Source organism: Protopterus annectens, chromosome 2.part2 (genome assembly GCF_019279795.1).
Source record: "Protopterus annectens isolate FY-2018-M chromosome 2.part2, PAN1.0, whole genome shotgun sequence".
In the NCBI taxonomy this organism is placed as follows: Eukaryota; Metazoa; Chordata; order Ceratodontiformes; family Protopteridae; genus Protopterus; species Protopterus annectens.
Genome location: NC_056730.1, coordinates 979,127,184 through 979,147,978, shown reverse-complemented (window position 1 = coordinate 979,147,978; position 20,795 = coordinate 979,127,184). Strand labels below are relative to the sequence as shown.

General features: G+C 43.2%; 1 long non-coding RNA gene across 1 annotated transcript in view; it reads right to left on the bottom strand.

Annotated features, from left to right (window-relative positions):
- Positions 1–20,795, bottom strand: part of LOC122795866 — a 1,101,292-nt gene that overhangs the window by 243,448 nt on the left and 837,049 nt on the right. The window lies entirely within an intron of this gene.

Below are 20,795 nucleotides of genomic sequence, written 5' to 3'. Positions count from 1 at the left end.
TAATAAGAAGGTCCAAGTGGGTTGAAAACCATGTTTTAGGAGAGGCCCGCAAACAAAGCTCCCACAAGGTAGCAAGCAGTAATCAGCATACATTGCAAAAAACACAGTACAGTTGAATGCATATACATGCAAATATACAGTACAGTTGAACACATATAGACATACACGACAGATGACTGCATAGTGCTTGTTCATGAGAAAAGGAACATAAAGGAATATTGTACAGTAGTATGCAATGTAATAGCAACTAGAAGAGAGCTAAATTGGTATAAGACGATATATAGTTAGTGTCGCTGGCAGTAGAGTATTTCACATTCTTGAAGCATTCTTGAAGCATTCAGAACAGCAAGCCACCTTACAGTAGTGTGTATCACCTACAGGAAACAAGTATCCCTGGGATTCATTAATGCCTTTACTAAGTGAACAAACGCACAAGCATAACAACACCTACGTCCTGCTAATTTTAGTTTTCCTACTGATTTTGTTTCAGCCTTAAACATCAGGGGAATTCATAAAGGTTACCACAAAGTGCTGACTACAGGTACACTTACTGTAATTTTTCTGAATGACTAGAAAGTTCAAAAAATGTGGTAAGGATGTTCTTGAATACAAATCGTGTACACAAAGTACTCTTATGTTTTTTTTTTGTTTATTGCATGAATGTTGGTTGAGAAAAGGATGTACTGATTTGAGACTATACAGTGAGAGGAACTTTGAGGTTTGAATCAATATTGTATAACTGGACTGTTATTTATTTATTTGCCTCTGCTGACCAAGAAAAGTTCGACTGGGTAAAACCCATTTTCATTGGAGGCCTGGGGAGAAAAGTTCCATATTGATGAACATTTATAATTGCAAGGTAAAATAACATGAGCTTATTTACATGATTTTCAAATATTTCTATCAGGAACATAATATTTTAATACAAAAAAAAAACACAAGAGAGACTAACATATACTGGCTAATTACTGAATTGAAAAATAAAATACAATAGTTAATTTATTTATAGTATGATGGCTGCAGGAGAAAAAAAAAATCAAACTTTTTTTTTTTGAGGTTAGTAATAATTTACAGACAATCCGCGGTGGTGGTGCTGTGGTAACGTTGTCACCTCACAGTAAGACGCTGTCCGGTTCGACTCTCAGAGCGTCTTCTGCGTGGAGACATGCGTGAATGGGCGTACCTTCGTTGAAGGTTGTGCGTCAGGGCTGGCAACTCGGCACGTAAAAATCAACTGCCAATCATTAGCGGACCGGAGTTCCGCTGTGGCGACCCCTAACCGGGAAAAGCCGAAAGTCACAACAACAACAAGTAATAATTTACAGACAAGTAGTAATGTAGCTTAAAAATTGATGAGAGAGATGTGAAAGGAGAACTTATAGAAATGAGCAGGAGGATAAATGGACAGAGGAGGAATAATAGTGGTAGGGTGTGTGAGACAGAGGAAGTGTGTAGGATGTTAAATCAGTATGAGGAGGAGAGAGAAGGTACAATAAGAGTGGGAAGCAAAATGGCTCTGAGACTTTGAGGAAAAGCACTCTGAGTAAAGTTAGTCAGGTGGGTAGGAAGAACAGAGCCATCTTAGGCACAGGTGCTCTTTAAGCAAAATTTTGAAACTATTTAAGTTTTTTATCTGTTTTAACTGTGTGCGATTCTCATCCCAGGGTTTTGACACATAATGGAAATAGAGAGGGTCTACACAGTTTAGTTTTATGGCGAGTTGGGCAAAGCAGCATGGATCACCAGTACGTTGTGTGTGTGTGTGTGTGTGTTTCTGTTTTTAGTGTGGAAGGTGTAATGGAGAATAATGAAGCTAACCTAGACTAACATATGTCCTTCTGAGGAAGCTTCTGGTGTCAGTGCAGTGGACTTGCTGCAACAATTGTTGGTTTCCTGAGTTGAGCTCATTAACAGCTGTGGTCTCCCATAACTGTTGCTTCATTATTTCTTGGACAGGTGGGCAGATCACCATGGTTCACCAGTACATTGACAGAGAGTGTGTGTGTGTGTGTGTGTGTGTGTGTGTGTGTATTTTTAAGCAAGAGTGATGTAAAACAGAATGATGGAGAACAGCTGGAACCAAACCGACTTTGTTAAGGAGCATAGATTTTCACAGGTTCATAGGTAAGTACTAGGCTTAGCTGCCTTTGAGGACTACATTGAGCCTAGCCAATTTCCCTCAAATGTGAGAATTATACCCTGTACTCTGTGTCTGTAAGATAAACAACATCACCATTATGTCAACTTCCAACCCCCTGTCAGTGCAGTGGGCTTGATCCAACAACTGTTGGCTGCACTGAGTGGAAATCCTAAGAAGCTTTGGTTCTCCTATTGCTGTTGCATTACTGTTTTGTGGAGAGGGGGGCAAATTTCCATGGTTCACTGGTGTATGTGGGGAGTGTGTATATGTATTTAGCTTGGATGGTGTAACAGACACTGATGGGGCAGAACTGGACTGACACTTGCAGAAACGGACTGAAACCTGCCCTGGTGTGGAGCTTCTGATTATCACTGCAGTGTGCTTGGAGTAATAACTGTGGTCACCCTTACCTGTTGAAGCACTGATTTTATGCAGAGGTGGGCATAGGCCCATGGTTACTGGGTAGTGTGTGTGTGTGTGTGTGTCTGTGTGTGTGTGTGTGTGTGTGTGTGTGTGTGTCCCTCTGCTGGTATTTTGGGTAGATGACAGGTGTAATGGAGAAATATGTTTGTTTTTGTTAAATTGTCTGTATTATGTCTATCATGGCACAGATTACATAATCCCACTATGTTTTAAGATGCACATGCTGTAAAATTATTATTTCATTTCCTGGCTGGCATATCTTTTCCCTTTCTACAATATCTCTTGCGGTTGTGTATGTGGTAAGGAGTGTGGAAATGCCATCTATGCTGAAAAATGTGCATCTGTATGTATGCTCATAAGTGTGATGTTTCAATGTTACATTAAGCATTTGGGTGTGTGTGTGTGTGTGTGTGTGTGTGTGTGTGTGTGTGTGTGTGTGTGTGTGTGTGTGTATGTGTGCTGTGGAACAGAGCTACAGGGACACTTATTAGTTTTCCATGTGTTTGCATGTGAGGTCAGTAGTGTAACTTTACTGCTACTGGAGTTTATGGCTACAAACTGACTGCATATTTTTTCAGATCTCTGCTGAAGGTGCTTTTCCCCACCTCCCCCTATTTCTGCTGTGTCTTAAGTTGGTATAACTGGTTTTACATCCTGTGTGTTATATGACTATCTCAAGGATTACTTGCATAAAATTAGACCCTGCTAGTAACAGCCTGCATATCATTGCTGGAGCCTCCCTGTGTCCTGACAGAGTGCCCTTCAAGCTATCTGGAGATGTACAGAGCTAAGTATATTTTTCTGGCACTTCAGAGTTGTGTACTGTTAATTGTTGACTAGTTTTATATCACTGCTGGCTGACTTCAGAGTTGTGCACTGTTATTTTTGCTTCACTGTATACTTTTTCAGATCTCTGCTGAAGGAGGTGTTTTTCCCCTACCCACTCTCCCTATTTCTGTCTTGTTTAAATTTGGAGGTTTTTGCAGTTGCCTGCCCCCCACTGTAGATTTGATCTCCAGTCCCATCTCTTTACCTCATTCTACCTAATAGACTCCTTCTGCACTTGTTTTTAGTCATTTTTAACTTAATTGCATTTTTTAAACTGTTTGGTCTAACATTGCTACATACTTAAGTGTGCTAGCTTGCACTGCATTTGAATTGTTTTTACTGCTGTTTTAGCTACTTTTCTGTATTAAAAAAAAAAATCTAAGACTGTTTCCTACCTTTCTTGTAACTAGTGTAGTCCAGATTCAGATTTGCTGTATCCAGGACTGTATGTAAGCTTCTGAGCCCCCCCAAGCTTTCTGTGTTGGAGGGAAGCCTTCTAGCGTATCAGTGGGAGTGGTAAGCACTAGGTAACCTATCTGCCACATAAGGAGTGGTTCTGGTCCAGAAATTGTAGTTACTGGCTGTTTGGGCAGTTTTTCCATCTCTCTCAACTTTCTGATTTAAAAGTCCGCATTTGCACTTGTTTCCCCCTTTCCTGTAACTAGTTTAGTCCAGATACAGATTCTTAGTTTTAGCACTTGAATTTGCTTATTCGTGATCAGCTCAGAACTTGTTGTAAGCACTAAATAAGCTACAAATTACTACAGCACTCAACCTTCCTCATTACCTAGAGGAAAACAGTTTTGGTACTTACTTTCCTCACTTGCTTAGAGAAAAACAGCTCTTGTACTCGCTTTCCTCACTTAACTACAGGAAAACTGTTTTTTATTCAGACATGTCCAAGGGTCAGCTCCCAGTGTTCTCTCCTGTCTATCTGATGAATCTGGGCATCTTGGGGCAATGTAGAAATTGCCTCATGTATGCAGACAACTCTCTCCTTCTACCACCCAACACTACAACCTGTGAGAGATGCACTTATCTAGCCAAACTGTAGGTAAAGTTCTCTCCAACCAAGACTGAACTTGACATGAACTTGTGCTATACAGTTGATCTACTATATTTTTGCACTGTTATAAAGCTTTTTTTATTGTTTCACTGCATTTATGTACTGTTTTAAACTGTTTTAACATTACTTAACTGTAAACTGCTTTTTCATACTGAGAGTTGTATTTTCTGTTTGTGATTGCTCTATCCGAACCTTTATGTGCATTTTTGTCTGTTAAAAGCATTCTCTAGTCTGCTCCTTGATCTGTTTAAAACTTTCATTTAGTGGCTACAGCTAGGAACTGTAATTTTTTCCCAGCCACCCACCCTCCCTAGTGTTGTGTGTTTTTAACTTGGTGGCTTTGCCGTTGCCCGCCCATACTGTATATTTGATCTGTGACACTCCTCCCAGTCTAGTGTCATTAGTTCACTCAATCTAATAGAGAACATTTGTGAAGGCCAACCCACTCAGATTCTTAACGTTGAATTAACTTCTGTTCCAGCTTTCTCCATTTCCACTTTACTGGAAAAAAAAATTTGTAAGCTTGCTTCCCCCCTTTCTTGTGGCAGGTCAGATAAGGATTTGCTGTGTCCAGGACTGTTTGTGAGCTCCTAAGCCCCCCCCCCACACTTAACTGGGGTTAAACTATTCCTGGCGCCATAAAGTCTGTTTTTCAAAATTTCTCTTGCAACTAGCCAGCTTTTCAGTTTTAGCACTCATCTGTTTCTTTGATCTCAGCACTTGTTCAGAACTCATTGTAAGCACTAAATAAGTTACAAATTACTACAGCACTCAACTTTCCTCACTTGTCTAGAGGAAAACAGTTTTTAGTACTTAATAAATAAGCACCTATTCAGGCATGTCTAAAGGTCAGCTTCCGGTGTTTTCTCATGTCTACCTGATGAATCTGGGCATCTTGAGACAATGCAGCAATTGCCTCATGTACACAGACAACCCTCTCCTCCTATCACCCAATACTACGACCTGTGAGAGATGCACTTATATAGCCAAACTGGAAGCAAAGTTCTCTTTACCAAAGACAGGCCTAGACAGTCAAGAGGAGAAGGTAAACACTTGCACCGCACCACACATCACATAGTCCCTCAAAACCTACACCACCAAAACACACACACAGAACCACAAAACACACACCTACATTCGCGGAGGCTCTCTGTACTAATCTGCCCAAACAACAGAGACCTCCAAAGCAGAAATGCAAGCAACCTCCACCCCCCCCAACACAACCCAAATGACACATAGTCCACATACTCAGTGTGTGCCACTCAACTACAGCCCATAAGGCATAACGTACCCAACACTCTAGTCATAGGTGACTCTATAGTCAAGGCACACTGATGTTCCACTCACCAGGCTAAACAAGGAAAAAGTTACTGTCAGCTGCCTGTCAGGTGCCAGGATCCGCCACATAATGCACGCACTCAGGTCACTCCACAACAAGTACAAATATGACTCTGTCATTGTCCAGGTTGGTGTGAATAACCTGAGACGTACCTCCCTGGACTACATGAAAAGAGACATGGAGGAGCTCTCTGATCTTGTAGCCCAGGCCGGTATGACCTTAGCCCTGAGTAGCATCCTGCCATCACCCAGAATGACACCACAGTACAAAGGACAAAATGATTGACTTTAACCATTGGCTAAGCTTCTGGTGTCATTCTAAGGGAATCCAGTATCTGTCTGCCTGGGATGACATGATCGACAGACCATGCTGCTTTGCCAGAGATGGCCTGCACCTGTCGCCCTTGGGATTCCGGATACTGGCAAAGGCTCTTGCCACCCCTATAGTGCCTTTTTTAGGCAAGGTTCAAATGACAAATTCACCACCGTAACAGGTACAAGCAAGCAAAATCTGAGGGTAATGCTACTCAATGCTAGAAGTCTAAACCTCAAAATGCACTCACTCGAGGCACTCCTTAAAATGGAGAACATTGACATCTGTGCAGTGACAGAGACCTGGTTCAAAGCTCCAGAGAGCACCCCTGCATTACCAGGCTATAATTCATACCACACCTTTCGGTCACCAAACCCGGACCGAAACACTAAAGGTGGAGGTGTGTCCATGTTCATTAAGGATATCCACACCTCCAAGCTAGTTGCTCAGTATAATACATCCGAGATTATCCAAGTTCAACTAACTCTGGGCAAAACCACAATCCAGATTGTAGCTTGCTACAGATCCGTCACCATGCCCCAGGATTCCCACTCCTCTTTTCTTGATACACTGGAAAATATTAAGGTACAACCCAACACTCTAATAATGGGTGATTTCAACTACTCTACCATTAACTGGGAAAACTACTCATGTATCAACTCTTTTGCTCAACGTTTTCTGGAAATCATCAATTTCAACACTTTGGATCAAATTATCCACACCCTCACCAGAGGCAGCAATATCCTAGACCTGGTCATCACCAACATGGGTGACCAGTGTTCCACACCAGAGGTCAGCTCCTCGTTGGTCAGATCCGACCACAAGCTAATCATCCTAGACATCCACATCCCGCTCCCACCCCCCATTAGGAAAACAACCGTAAAAAATTTCTCCAAAGCCAACTTCACACTTCTTAAGACAGAAGTGGCAAACATCATGACACCCATGCAGATGGACAACAGAGGTACGACTGCTGAATCCTACACAAATGCACTTTATAAGAACTTACATGAGTGCATGGATCGTGCTATCCCTAACAGAACCAAGATGCTATCCTCCAAAAAAAGGAAGCCAATCTGGTGGTCTTCCGCCATAAACAAACTCTACAACAGAAGAAAGAAACTGTTGCAAAAAAGAGTAAAATCCCACGATTGGAGGAACTCTATGGTCAGCCTCAGTAAGAAGCTGAGATCCCTCATAAAATCCTCCAAAGCTAGTTATGAAAACAAAATTGCCACTGATTCTAAAGAGAACCACACAGCTTTCTATAGCTATGTTAAAAATCTCAATGGCAACACTTAGATCTGCTCTGAGTTACAGCACAATAACACTAAATATACAGAACCAACTGATACTGCCAACTTCCTGGCAGATAGGTTCAGTGCTAACTTTACCCCCCTCTCACCCCCTAAAGGGCCCATCTCTATACCGGAAGAATGCAAAGTTCCTGTAATCATGGCTGCACAGGTAAAAACTTCACTCTCCAAAGCCAAGAACACAGCATCCATGGGACCTGACAACATCCCAGGCTGCCTTCTACATGAACTACAGAATGAACTGTCACCCCACCTAAGTACCATGTTCAATCATAGCCTCAGCTCAGGCTTTCTGCCCACTGAATGGCGCACCGCAACAGTTATCCCACTCCACAAAGGGGGGGGGCCACAACAGACCCCGGGAACTACCGCCCCATTAGCCTGACGAGCCTCGTCTGCAAGGCCATGGAACGTATCATCATGGAACTCATAAACAAAGACATTGGATATCTCCAAACCCTGGACCTCACACAGTTTGGGTTTGTAAAAGGCAGATCATGTCTCCTAAACCCGATAGACTTCTTTGAAGTAGTCACCAATGCCATGGATGAGGGTCAGGTGGTTCACACTGCCTATCTAGATCTCGCCAAGGCATTCAACACCATCCCCCACTCTGGAATTACAGATAAACTCACTAAACTAGGTATAAATCCCTATGTCACAAGATGGGTTGCCAACTGGCTTACTGAAAGAACCCACACTGTGAAAGTAGCAGACTCCAAATCAGACTTCAGACCAGTGACAAGTGGAGTACCACAGGGTTCAGTCCTGGGTGCTCTCCTGTTTGGTAACTACTTCTCTGAAGTACAGACTAACACAGAAGGTCTTTGGCTAACTAAATTCGCAGATGACTGCAAACTAGGAGCCATAATTGAAACTCCTAATGATGTGGACATCCTACAAAAGGGCCTCACTGAGACAGATGCCTGGTGTCAAAGACATGGTCTCAAGCTCAATGCCAAAAAGTGCATTGTCATCCCCTTTGGTAAAAATTCTGTACCCATGAACTACCACATAGGCGGTAGTCTACTTAACACCGAAAGTGTGATAAGAGACCTTGGGACACAGGTGGACAGTTGTCTCTCCTTTGATAATCACATCACCAAAGTGGTCAGGAAATCCTTCTACGTGGCACACCTCATCACAAAAGGTTTCTCATCCAGAAAAAAAGAGGTCAATGTTCCCATCTACTCATCACTCATTAGACCCATTATAGAGTACAACGCCCCTTTTGGTATGTACCTCACAAGGCATCTACAACAACTGGAAAGGCCACAAAAATACCTCACAAAGAGGATTACTGGCCTCAAACAGATGCCTTACGCAGACCATCTCAAAAAACTCCAGCTTTACTCTGTCGCATATCGCTTACTCAGAGGCGATCTCTGCCTAACATACAAAGCTATGTCAAACCCAGAGCTGTTGGACATGCTCCACTTAAAGAAATCCCAATCCCTCCGAGCTACACGCTCTAGGGACCTAAACCTTGTCACCACAATAAACAGAACATGCTGGAGGGATAGATTCCTGTCCCAGAGACTTCCCATACTCTGGAAGAGACTACCTATCTATGTCAAACCGAGCTCCTCATTAGCACTCTTCAAGAAAAATCTTGATGATTGGATGGGTAATAGGAAATTCACCCCCAGGATCACCTCTGCGGCTCTGCTCGACAGGGGCACAGGAAAATAATTTTCTTGGGTGGCGAAACCCAGGGTACATTTTTGGCTAGGCTTGTATAGGCCCTAGGGCCAATAGCCTAGTACCTACCTATGAACCTATGACAGTCAAGAGGAGAAGGTAAACACTTGCACCACACCACACTCATCACATAGTCTCACTAAATCTACACCAACAAAATCCACACACAGAAACACAAAAACATTCGCGGAGGCTCTCAATAATAATCTGCTCAAGCAACAGACACCTCCACAGCAGAAATGCAAGCAACCTCCACCCCCAACACAACCCAAATGACACATAGCCCGCAGACTTGGTGTGCCACTCAACCACAGCCAATAAGGCAAAACAACGTACCTAAGACACTAGTCATAGGTGACTCTATAGTCAGGCACACTGATGTCCCACTCACCAGGCTAAACAAAGAGAAGGTTAATGTCAGCTGCCTGACGGGTGCCAGGATCCGCCACATAACCCATGCACTCAGGTCAGTCCACAACAAGTACAAATATGACTCTGTCATTGTCCATGTTGGTGTGAACAACTTGTGATGTACCTCCCTGGACTACATGAAAAGAGACATGGAAGAGCTCTCCGATCTTGTAGTCCAGGCAGGTATGACCCTAGCCCTGAGTAGCATTCTGCCATAACTCAGAATGATACCGCAGTACAAGGACAAAATGATTGACTTCAACAATTGGCTAAGCTTCTGGTGTCATTTTAAAGGGATCCAGTATCTGTCTGCCTGGGATGACATGGTCGACAGACCATGATGCTTTGCCAGAGATGGCCTGCACCCGTCACCACTGTGATTCCGGATACTGGCTAAGGTTCTTGCCACCCCTATAGTGCCTTTTTTAGGCAAGGTTCAAATGACAAATTCACCACCGTAACAGAAACAGGTAAGCAAAAACTGAGGGTGATGCTACTCAGTGTTAGAAGTCTAAATATCAAAATGCACTCACTCGAGGCACTTCTAAAATGGAGAACACTGATATCTGTGCAGTGACTGAGACCTGGTTCAAGGCTCCAGAGAGCACCGCTGCACTACCAGGCTATAACTCATACCACACTTTTCGGCCAAGTAACCTAGACCGGAACACCAAAGGTGGAGGTGTATCCATATTCATTAAGGATATCCACACCTCCAGGCTAGTTGCTCAGCATAATGCATCCGAGGTTATCCAAGTGCAACTAACTCTGGGCAAAACTGCAATCCAAATTGTAGCTTGCTACAGATCCCCCACCATGTCCCCAGGATTCCCACTCCTCTTTTCTTGATGTACTGGAAAATATTAAGGTTCAACCAAACACCCTAATAATGGGCGATTTCAACTACCCCACCATTATCTGGGAAAACTACTCATGTACCAACTCCTTCGCTCAACACTTTCTGGAATTCATAAACTCCAATGCCCTGGATCAACCTATCCACACCCCCACCAGGGGCAACAATATCCTAGATCTAGTCATTACCAACATGAGTGACCGGTGTTCCACACCTGAAGTCAATGCCTCATTGGTCCGATCCGACCATAAGCTAATCACCCTAGATATCCATATCCTGCCCCCACCCCCCATTAAGGAAGCCACGGTAAACAATTTCTCCAAAGCCAATTTCATGCTTCTTAAGACAGAAGTGGTGAACTTCATGACACCAATGCAGATGGACAATACAGTTACGACTACTGAATCCTACACAATTGCACTTTATAAGCACTTACACGAGTGCATGGATCGTGCTATCCCAAACAGAACCAAGACGCTATCCTCCAAAAAAAGGAAGCCAATCTGGTGGTCCCCTGCCATAAACAAACTGTACAACAGAAGGAAGAAACTGTTCCAAAAGAGAGTAAAATCCCATGAGTGGAGGAGCTCCATGGTCAGCCTCAGTAGGAAGCTGCGATCCCTGATAAAATCCTCCAAAGCTAGCTACAAAAACAAAATCACCACTGATTCTAAAGACAACCACAAAGCATTCTATAGCTATGGCAAGGATCTCAATGGCAACACTCAGATTTGCTCTGAGTTACAGCACAATGGCACTAAATATACAGACCCAACTGATATTGCCAACATCCTGGCAGATAGGTTCAGTGCTAACTTTACTCCCCTCTCAACCCCTAAAGGGCCCATCTCTATACAGGAAGAATGCAAAGTTCCTGTAATCACGGCTGCACAGGTAAAAAACACACTCTCCAAAGCCAAGAACACAGCATCCATGGGACCAGACAACATCCCAGGCTGCATTGTACATGAACTACAGAATGAACTGGCACCCCACCTAAGTACTATATTCAATTACAGCCTCACCTCAGGCTTTGTGCCTGCTGAATGGTGCACAACAACGGTTATCCCACTCCACAAGGGGGGAGCCACCACAGACCCCGGGAACTACCGCCCCATTAGCCTGACGATCCTGGTCTGCAAGGTCATGCAACGTATCATCATGGAACTTATAAACAAAGACATTGGTAATCTCCACACTCTGGACCCCACCCAGTTTGGGTTTGTAAAAGGCAGATCATGTCTCCTAAACCTGATAGATTTCTTTTAAGCAGTCACAAAAGCCGTAGACGAGGGTAAGGTGGTTCACACAGCCTATCTAGATCTTGCCAAGGCTTTCGACACCATCCCCCACTCTGGAATTATAGATAAACTCTCTAAACTAGATATAAATCCCTATGCCACAAGATGGGTTGCCAACTGGCTCACTGACAGAACCCACACTGTGAAAGTAGCACTCTCCAAATCCGACTTCAGACCAGTGACAAGTGGAGTACCACAAGGTTCAGTCCTGGATCCTCTCCTGTTTGGTATCTACTTCTCTGAAGTACAGGCTAACACAGAAGGTCTTTGGCTAACGAAGTTCGCAGATGACTGCAAACTTGGAGCCATAATCAAAACTCCTAGTGATGTGGACACCCTACAAAAGTGCCTCACTGAGACAGGCGCCTGGTGTCAAAGACATGGATTCAAGCTCAATGCCAAAAAGTGCATTGTCAACCCCTTTGGTAAAAACTCTGTACCCATGAATTACAACATAGGTAGCAGTATACTTAACACCGAAAGTGTGATAAAAGACCTTGGGACACAGGTGGACAGTAGTCTCTCCTTTGATAATCACATTGCCACAGTAGTCAGGAAATCCTTCTATGTGGCACACCTCATCACAAAAGGTTTCTCATCCAGAAAAAAAGAAGTAAATGTTCCCCTCTACTCGTCACTCATTAGACCCATTATAGAGTACAACACCCCTGTTGGTATGTACCTCGCAAGACATCTACAACAACTGGAAAGGCCGCAGAAATACCTCACAAAGAGGATTACCAGCCTCAAACAGATGCCCTACGCAGACCGTCTCAAAAAACTCCAGCTTTACTCCGTCGCATATCGCCTACTCAGAGGTCAGCTCTGCCTAACATACAAAGCTATGTCAAACTCAGAGCTGTTGGACATGCTCCACTTAAAGAAATCCCAATCCCTCCGAGCTACACGCTCTAGGGACCTAAACCTTGTGACCACAATAAACAGAACATGCCGGAGGGATAGATTCCTGTCCCAGAGACTTCCCATACACTGGAATAAACTACCTATCTTTATCAAACAAAGCTCCTCATTAGCACTCTTCAAGAAAAATCTTGATGATTGCATGGGAAATAGGAAATTCACCCCAGGGATCACTGTGGCTCTGCTCGACAGTGGCACAGGAAAATACTTTTCTTGGGTGCAAAAGCCAGGGTACCTTTTTGGCTGGGCTTGTACAGGCCCTAGGGCTGATAGCCTAGTACCTACCTATGAACCTATAAGAAATGAGCTGGTCAACAAGTGTGTGTACATCTGTCTGATGTATTGCTTGTAATGGACATATGCAAAGTAGCTGCCTGAGTTAGTGGAAGTAACCAAAGGGAAACAGCTCTGAGTGGGTGATAACGAGCACTGTGGATTAAGTGCGTTACTGCTAGAGAACAAATAAGTAGTACAATTATAACAGGCTATGCAGAAAATTCTACTTAGTCAAGTTTCTAAAAATGACTGTTCGGGACAGTGATAGTAGGCACTGCACTGCACAAAGGGAGAAATATATTGAGTATCAAAACAAACATAACAGCTGAAACATTTGTGAACATGTAGATACTAAAGCAATAGTAATGAAAAGTAAAAGGCGACTTCATTGCCTGCCTGAGAGGTAACAAAACTGAGGACCATATCTATCAACCTCTTAGCGCAAGAAATCTGGTCAAAACCTAAAATAATGGGAGGACAAAAGCCCAAAAATAGGGACATATTTTAAATATTAGTCTTAAAAACATAGAAAGCTGCTAGAGTAACAGAATTTGAATTGTAACTTGTCAGAGATTTGGGATGCATGGCTAGGCTTAAAAAGGCCTTTGCGGTCATAAACCTAGTAAACAACTATGAACCTATATATTAGCATGCATTTTCCAAAGGTAATGAAGTCAGAAACTTAAACGTAAATCATCATTTAGCAACTTCAATCCTACTTATTTGCCAGAAAACCTCCAATTTTACGAAGGACAGACCAAAAATATGATGCAAAAACTGGACGTTGAGCGGTACGCTGAGGGCTACATTGTTATGTGAAGATCTGTGTCTCCACTGAGGTCATTCTTTGGTTGATGCATAAGCTTTCAAACATTTGTAAGTAGCCAATATTAATTTTAATCTCTGTATGTTACAGGACACAGTTTCAAGGACAGGCACTTTTCAACTGTCCCTGATTTTGACTCAAATTTTAGTTCTGTCCTTAATTTCTCTTAATACTTGTGACTGCTGGAGAAAAGGTAGTGAATTGCACTTAAATAATGATTATAACTAAAGCTACAGACTTGCTTTAATTCAGGAAAATGTCAAGTAATTTACATTCTCTTATTCTGGAAGTGGTTCAAGTATCCCTGACTGTCGCTGATTATTTCTGGATTTGTCCCTCACTGGTTGAGAGCTATGCTTGGACACCTTTACATTAAGGACTGATAAATGCATTCTGAAACATTAATTTACTGTAAATGTGCTATTCAGCTGACAGGATAAGAAGAAATATGAGGGAAAGTACAGTTGTGTACACTTACCATAAATGTAGATGTTTGAGTGTATTCACTGTTGCAGTCATTACATTTGGGTAATCCTGCTGGCAGGTTGCCCTCAGCCGGCCTGAATTCCAAAGTTTTGGGTCCTGCGTCGGCTGCTGTCACCCCTTCCCTGACGTCAGGTCGTCAGGGGTATAAAAGAAGCAACCGACGCCATTTTCTTCAGTTTTTCTTGCCCCAGATGTCAGGTGCCCCCAAAAAGGGTAGCCATACTTTATATATATATATATATATATATATATATACATCAATATAAATTTTACCTTAATCTATAAGCAAATACACCACATAGGTAGTATAAATCAGAGAAGGAAGACAAGATCCAAAAGAAAAAAGGGGGAAGGCGGGTGGGTAACCTGGACTGCAACAGTGAATACACTCGAACATCTACATTTATGGTAAGTGTACACAACTGTACTATGTTCTTCATGTTTTACTGTTGCAGTCATTACATTTGGGTAGAGTCCCAAAGCTATGGTTGGGAGGCTGGAACTAGACAGCAGTAGGAGCAGCTATGAGGACCTGCAGAACTGCAGTGGCAAAGCCTGCCCTGGATTTAGAGTAGAGTGGCAGATGATAATGCTTTGTAAAGGTGTGCAGTGAACTCCAAGTAGCCGCCTCTAAAATGTCTCTGGTTGGTATTCCCCTGAGAAAGGCTGCTGAGGTGGCTGCAGCTCTGATGGAATGAGGCCTAATGCTCTTAGGCAGTGGCTTGTCATGGTGTATGTAGCAGAAACGAATGCATTGGCCTAACCACTTAGAAATAGTCTGCTTTGAGATAGGCTTTCCTTGTGATCCTGCAGCATACACCACTAGTAGCTTTGGTTCTGTCCAAGTAGAATCTAAGGTGTCTGTGTACGTCCAAAGAATGCAGAATTCTCTCCCCCTTGTTCTGTGGATTTGGGTAAAAGGTCGGCAGATGGATGGCTTGGTTAAGAGCCACACTGGACACTACTTTAGGCATAAATGTTGGGTTTGTCCTCAGGGAGACAATGTCTGGATAAAATGATGAAAGGTTCCACAGCCATGAGCGCCTATAGCTCTGAAACTCATCTTGCAGAAGTAATTGCTAAGAGCAGAGCTGTTTTCCAAGATAAAAGCTTCATATCAGCTGTAGCAGATGGCTCAAAAGGAGGCAGGGTGAGCTTTTCCAAGACATAGTTGAGGTCCCATGCAGGTATTGGTAGTCTTCTTGGGGGCCTTACATTTTTGGCTCCTCTGAGGTACTGCCTTAATAAAGGGTGAGAAAAAAGTGGTGGCTCTGTATTGTAATGAGCCAAAATGGTAGAGGCATGTATTTTAATTGATGAAAAAGATAGGCCTTTGTCCAGAATCTCAGTTAAGTATTGCAAAATCTGAGGAATATTTGGTACCGCTGTATCAGTTCCTTGTGCCTGGTTGCAGGCACAAATCTCTTCCATTTTCCAGCATAAGACTTTCTAGTACTAGGCCTTCTGGCTTCCAGAATGACATCCAGCTTTACTGAGAGGTGTTTTTTGTATGACTACATTATCCGCCACGATGCCAAGTTTAATGTCCTGAGTTGACTATGCCTGATCTGATTGTTCTGCTGGGACAGTAGTCGAGGTATTTGAGGTAAGGTCCAAGCCGGGTATAGAGATAAGTTCCTTAGAATTGGATACCAGTACTGGCATGGCCAGTCTGGGGCAATCCGTATCATCTTTGGCTTCTCCTGTCTGACCTTTAGCAGCACCTTGGGGAGGAGAGGCAGTGGAGGAAAGGCATATACTGATAGGTTTTTCCAGCTGAAAGACAGGGCGTCCACTTTCCATGCTTGTCTATGATAAGTCCTTGTGCAGAATCTTTTTAGTTGGTAATTGAGAGGGGAGGCAAATAGATCTATGTCCGGGCATCCCCATTTCCTTGTTATCATGCTGAAGACTTGTGGATCCAGCTTCCACTCATGGGGATCCATGAGGTTTCTGCTTAGTTCATCTGCCAGAGTATTTTCCTTTCCTGGCAGGAATTGTGCCTCAGTTGTACTTGGTAAGTCAATGCTGTGTCCAACAAGGTCATGGCTAGTCTGCAAAGGGGGTAAGAATGTGTGCCCCCCCTGCTTGTTTATATACCACATGACCGTGGTGTTGTCTGTCTTTATCAGTAGTTGTCCCGGATGAAGTAGGTCCTTGAAGGCTGTCAGGGCATTTTGAACAGCTAACATCTCTTTTTGATTGATATGTAGATGCATTTAGTTTGAGGACCATGTGCCCTGAATGCCATGTGGGCTCCCCAGACATAATCTGATGCATCCGTTGTTAGTGTCTGCCTGGCTGGAGGTAATGTGAATGGGCTGTCCCTTGTTCTGGTGACAAGCCTTTGCCCACCATCGAAGCTCCTGCTGCAGGCAGGGAATGAGAGTAATGACTGTTTCCAGGCTGTGGCAATGTTGAGTCCAAACACTTTTTAGGTACCATTGACGTTTCCTCATATGCAGTCTTGCATATGGAATTAGTAGGATGCAGGATGCCATGAAGCCCAAAGCCTGCAGAATTTTTCTTGCAGATAACTGGGCCTTTGTTGCCAACATTTTGAAATAGGTAGTTAGTTGTCTTTGTTTGTCTGGCGTGAGATAAGCCATCTGAGCAGCTGTATTCAAGCTTGCAGCCAGGAATGTTATCTCTTGTGAGGGTACTAGTTTTGATTTCTTTTTGTTGACTGTGTACCCTAGGCATGTTAGAAGTCTTTTCACAAACACCAGATGTTGAAGAAGAATGTCTGTGTTCTCTGCTTGAATGAGACAGTCTTCGAAGTAAGGATATATTTGTATTCCTCTTTGTCTGCAGAATGCAATTACTGGTGCCAGGCATGTTGTAAAGACCCTGGGCGCAGTAGATAAGCCAAAGGGCAGTGCAAAGAATTGGTAATGCATTGAACCAGCCTTGAATCTTAGGTATCATCTGCATGATTGTCTGATTGGAACATGCAGGTATGCCTCTTTTAGGTCTAAAGTCACAAGCCAAGCATTCTTGCCCAACATGGGCAGAAGCTGCTGCAAAGTCAACATTTTGAATTTTGGAATATCCAGGAAAGTGTTCAGAATAGATAGGTCCAGTGTCGGCCTCCAGGCCTTGTCCTTTCTGAGTACCAAGAACAGTCTTGAGTAAAATCCTTGTCCCTGCTCTTGCTCTGGTACTTGTTGAATGGCCCCCATGTCCATGAGGGATGAGACTTGTTTTTGTCCCTCTGCCCATTGATTTTTTGGCAGATCTGGCCAGCCGTTTGCCTTTGGCATAGTATGGAAATGGAACTTGTATCCCTGTGACACTATATTTAGAGCCCACTTGTCCTGGGTTATGATGTGCCAATTTTGAGCAAAAAGTGCCAATTTTCCCCCTAAGGGTGCTGCCAGAAGATAAGTGCTTGGTGCAGGCAGGGGGAAGTCATTAGGACTGCTTTCTGTATGTTTGCGATCTATCTTCTCCAGCTTTGGAGGTAGAAACACCCCATTGCTTGTGCCTATAAGAACCTTGCGCCTGGGATCTGCCCCTAGAGCATCTGGATCTGCCCCTTTGAGGTCTGTCTGACACAGGAAAGGACCAATTTTTTTAGGCCAGTGTCTACTAAACCTAGGTGGCTGTACTTGTAAAAATTCTTTGACAGTTTGCATAGATTTAGCTTTGTCCTCCATTTTCTTTAACACCTCTTCTGCCGTAACACCAATCAAAGTATCATGCTGTAAAGGTAGGTGCATCTAGTAATTTAACTTTAACATGATCAGGCAGATTTTGTTCCTTTAACCAAGCATGCCTCCTAATTACAGAACCCGTAACTGCGGCCCTGCAGGAGGCCTCCAAAGAATCAAAACCACATTGCAAAGTATGTTTTTCAATTTGTTCTGCTGCGTACAACAAATCCCGCATTTCCTTGTTTTCTGCATATTCAGAATTTAACAACATTTTCTGTTTAAGCAATCCTATGACATGTTGCTGATACTTAAGCATATGAAATTGACAGTTTAAGGCCCTTATAGCCAAAGTTGCAGATGTGTAAAACTTTTTTCCCCATCTATCCAGTTCCCTTGAATCTCTGTCAGAGGGGGTTGGGTTTTTTGCAGTGGAAGCCTTAACTCCCTTTGGACCCTGTGAAATAGTTTCTGAGTCAGCAGCAGGGTTTTTAAAAAGAAATTTGTGAGAGTCAGGAACCCTGTAATATCTGTCAGGCTTAACAGGAGCTGGGGGTAAGGAGTCAGGGGTCAGACTAGACTCCGAAAACACATCATCTACAATGTCTAACACAGATGGAATAGCTAGAGGCCTGTGCTGAGGTAGTAAAAGAAAATCCCTGAGCCTTTTTTTAGATTCTGAAACCTGATCTGAAGATTCATAGTCAGTGTCTTGCCTAGGCCTCTTATCAGGAGGGGGATGGGAACCCCTGATCAAGGTAATCAAGTCTTCGGCCATTTTGAGTATCTGTTTTTTGGGCATAGAGGCCTGTCCATGTGGCTCTTGAGTTTGTTTCCTTGCTTTAGAAGGTACTTTAGTCTTTGCCTTTGATGCTGAAGTCATTTTAATGTAAAGATGTTTAGGTCTGAATGCACCCTCAGAAGCCGGTACCTGCTCAGCGGCTCCAGACCCATCTGAGGGATTAGCGTCCGAGGCTCCAATACCTTGAGTATCCAGTGGCATGGCCGACTCCACGTGGGAGTCGGTAGCGGCCTGTGACTCTAAAGTAGCGGGCATCAGGGGCTGCAAAAGTGCCTCACTGAGAACCGGCAAACCAGCGACCTGCTTAGGAGAAGCTTCATCGTCAGTTTTGGGCCTCGTTTTTTTTCTTTTTCTTTGCGTTTTTTGTAAATGGCTATCCGACGACATTTCAGGATAATTAAACCGGCGTCCAAAAAAGTTTAAAGCAAAATCATACCGACGCTTAATAGTGCATTGGTTAAATCTAGCACAAAACCGACAACCAGTAACGTTGTGATCAGGGCCTAGGCAAGGAATACAGTAAAAATGAAAATCCTTATGAGGTATTTGCTTTCCACAAGAAATACAATTATTAACTTTTTCTGACATCGGTCTGGAGCAAGAAAAAAAGTTTCCCCAATGGGGTACTTAACTTTATTGAAGACTTCGGATCTGAAACTCAAACATGAAAATCTCAGTAGTCGGCCGACCGGCACTTGCGAACTGCTTCTGCTTTGGGCACCGCGCGGCAAGAAAGACTGAAGAAAATGGCGTTGGCTGCTTCTTTTATACCCCTGATGACCTGACGTCAGGGAAGGGGAGACAGCAGCCGATGCAGGACCCAAGACTTTGGAATTCAGGCCGGCTGAGGGCAACCTGCCAGCAGGATTACCCAAATGTAATGACTGCAACAGTGAAACACGAAGAACATCACTATTACTAGTAGACCAGGCAGACATCGGATTGATATGCATTGTCATGCAAAGGTGACTAGCTGAACCTTGCAAGGCAGGAAATGTGATACTCTTGCTGCCTGAGGGAGGGAATACGAGAGGACTAACCTGAGAATGAAGTGAAGCACACAAAAGTTAAATGCCTGAAAAAAGTCTGTTACCTCAGCAATGAGCTGATAGTACTGAACACTTTTTTCACTGAATGTGTAACACATCAGTATGAAGTATACAGCATATTTTTAAGAGGCACTCCTCAACAGTAACTGTTACTTTTACTGAAGCTTCTCAAAATTAGTACTATTTCTCTGTCCTTCCATTCTAAGTGAATGGAACTGTGATGTGGCAGCCCAGCCATGACCACTGCATTCCCATCAACTGTGCCTCACAGTGCATTATGGGGAAGATTTAGCTTCAGAAGAAAACAATCTCTCATCAGGATGTTTGCCCCCAGGAGGGTATTCAGAGTTAAAACACAATAAAATCTGCAGTGAATATTATCTGTCTGGTGCATAGATTTTTGCAATGTGCAGAACGTCAAGAAAAGATAAAAATATATATATTTTTTCTTTTTTCCTGCAGTGGTCCTTTAAGCAATGTGGTGATAACTGACACCCAAATACTACAGTCAGTTCTGAAGGCCATACTAGTGTTACTTCTGTGGTATGGAAATGGGGGAGGGGCATGTACAATAAGAAAAGGTTCGCAGCACTGGGACAATACACTATGAAGGAGAAATATAAGCAAGGGATAATAATAGATATAATATAATAATAGATGGGAACACTGAAAGATAAGCAGTTAAATTTGTAGAACTGAATTTGAAATGGGATAGGTAAACAAGGGCATAGGCAACAACTTAAAAGGGAAGATCCAAGACTGGTATATAAAAAAAACAGTACTTTATTATGGTGAAAGTGGGGCTCTAGAATATATTGATAGATGTAAGTAGACTCGCAATGGCAGTTTATAAGTGCCTAGGACTGATGGAAAATGGGTGGGGAAGAGAGATACATATTGTGTTGATTGGCTGGTAGAGGTTGGCTGGTCTAGGGCTTGGAGTAAGCACTCATTGGTTCTTTTGAGCTTTTTTTAAAGTTGTTCCAGGTTGTATCTTCTGGTATTGAAACCCTAACTTTGAGAGGATTTCTATCTATACACACTGAGCTGAGCAGAGGAGGGGCATTGACCACAACTCTGATCTGCGAT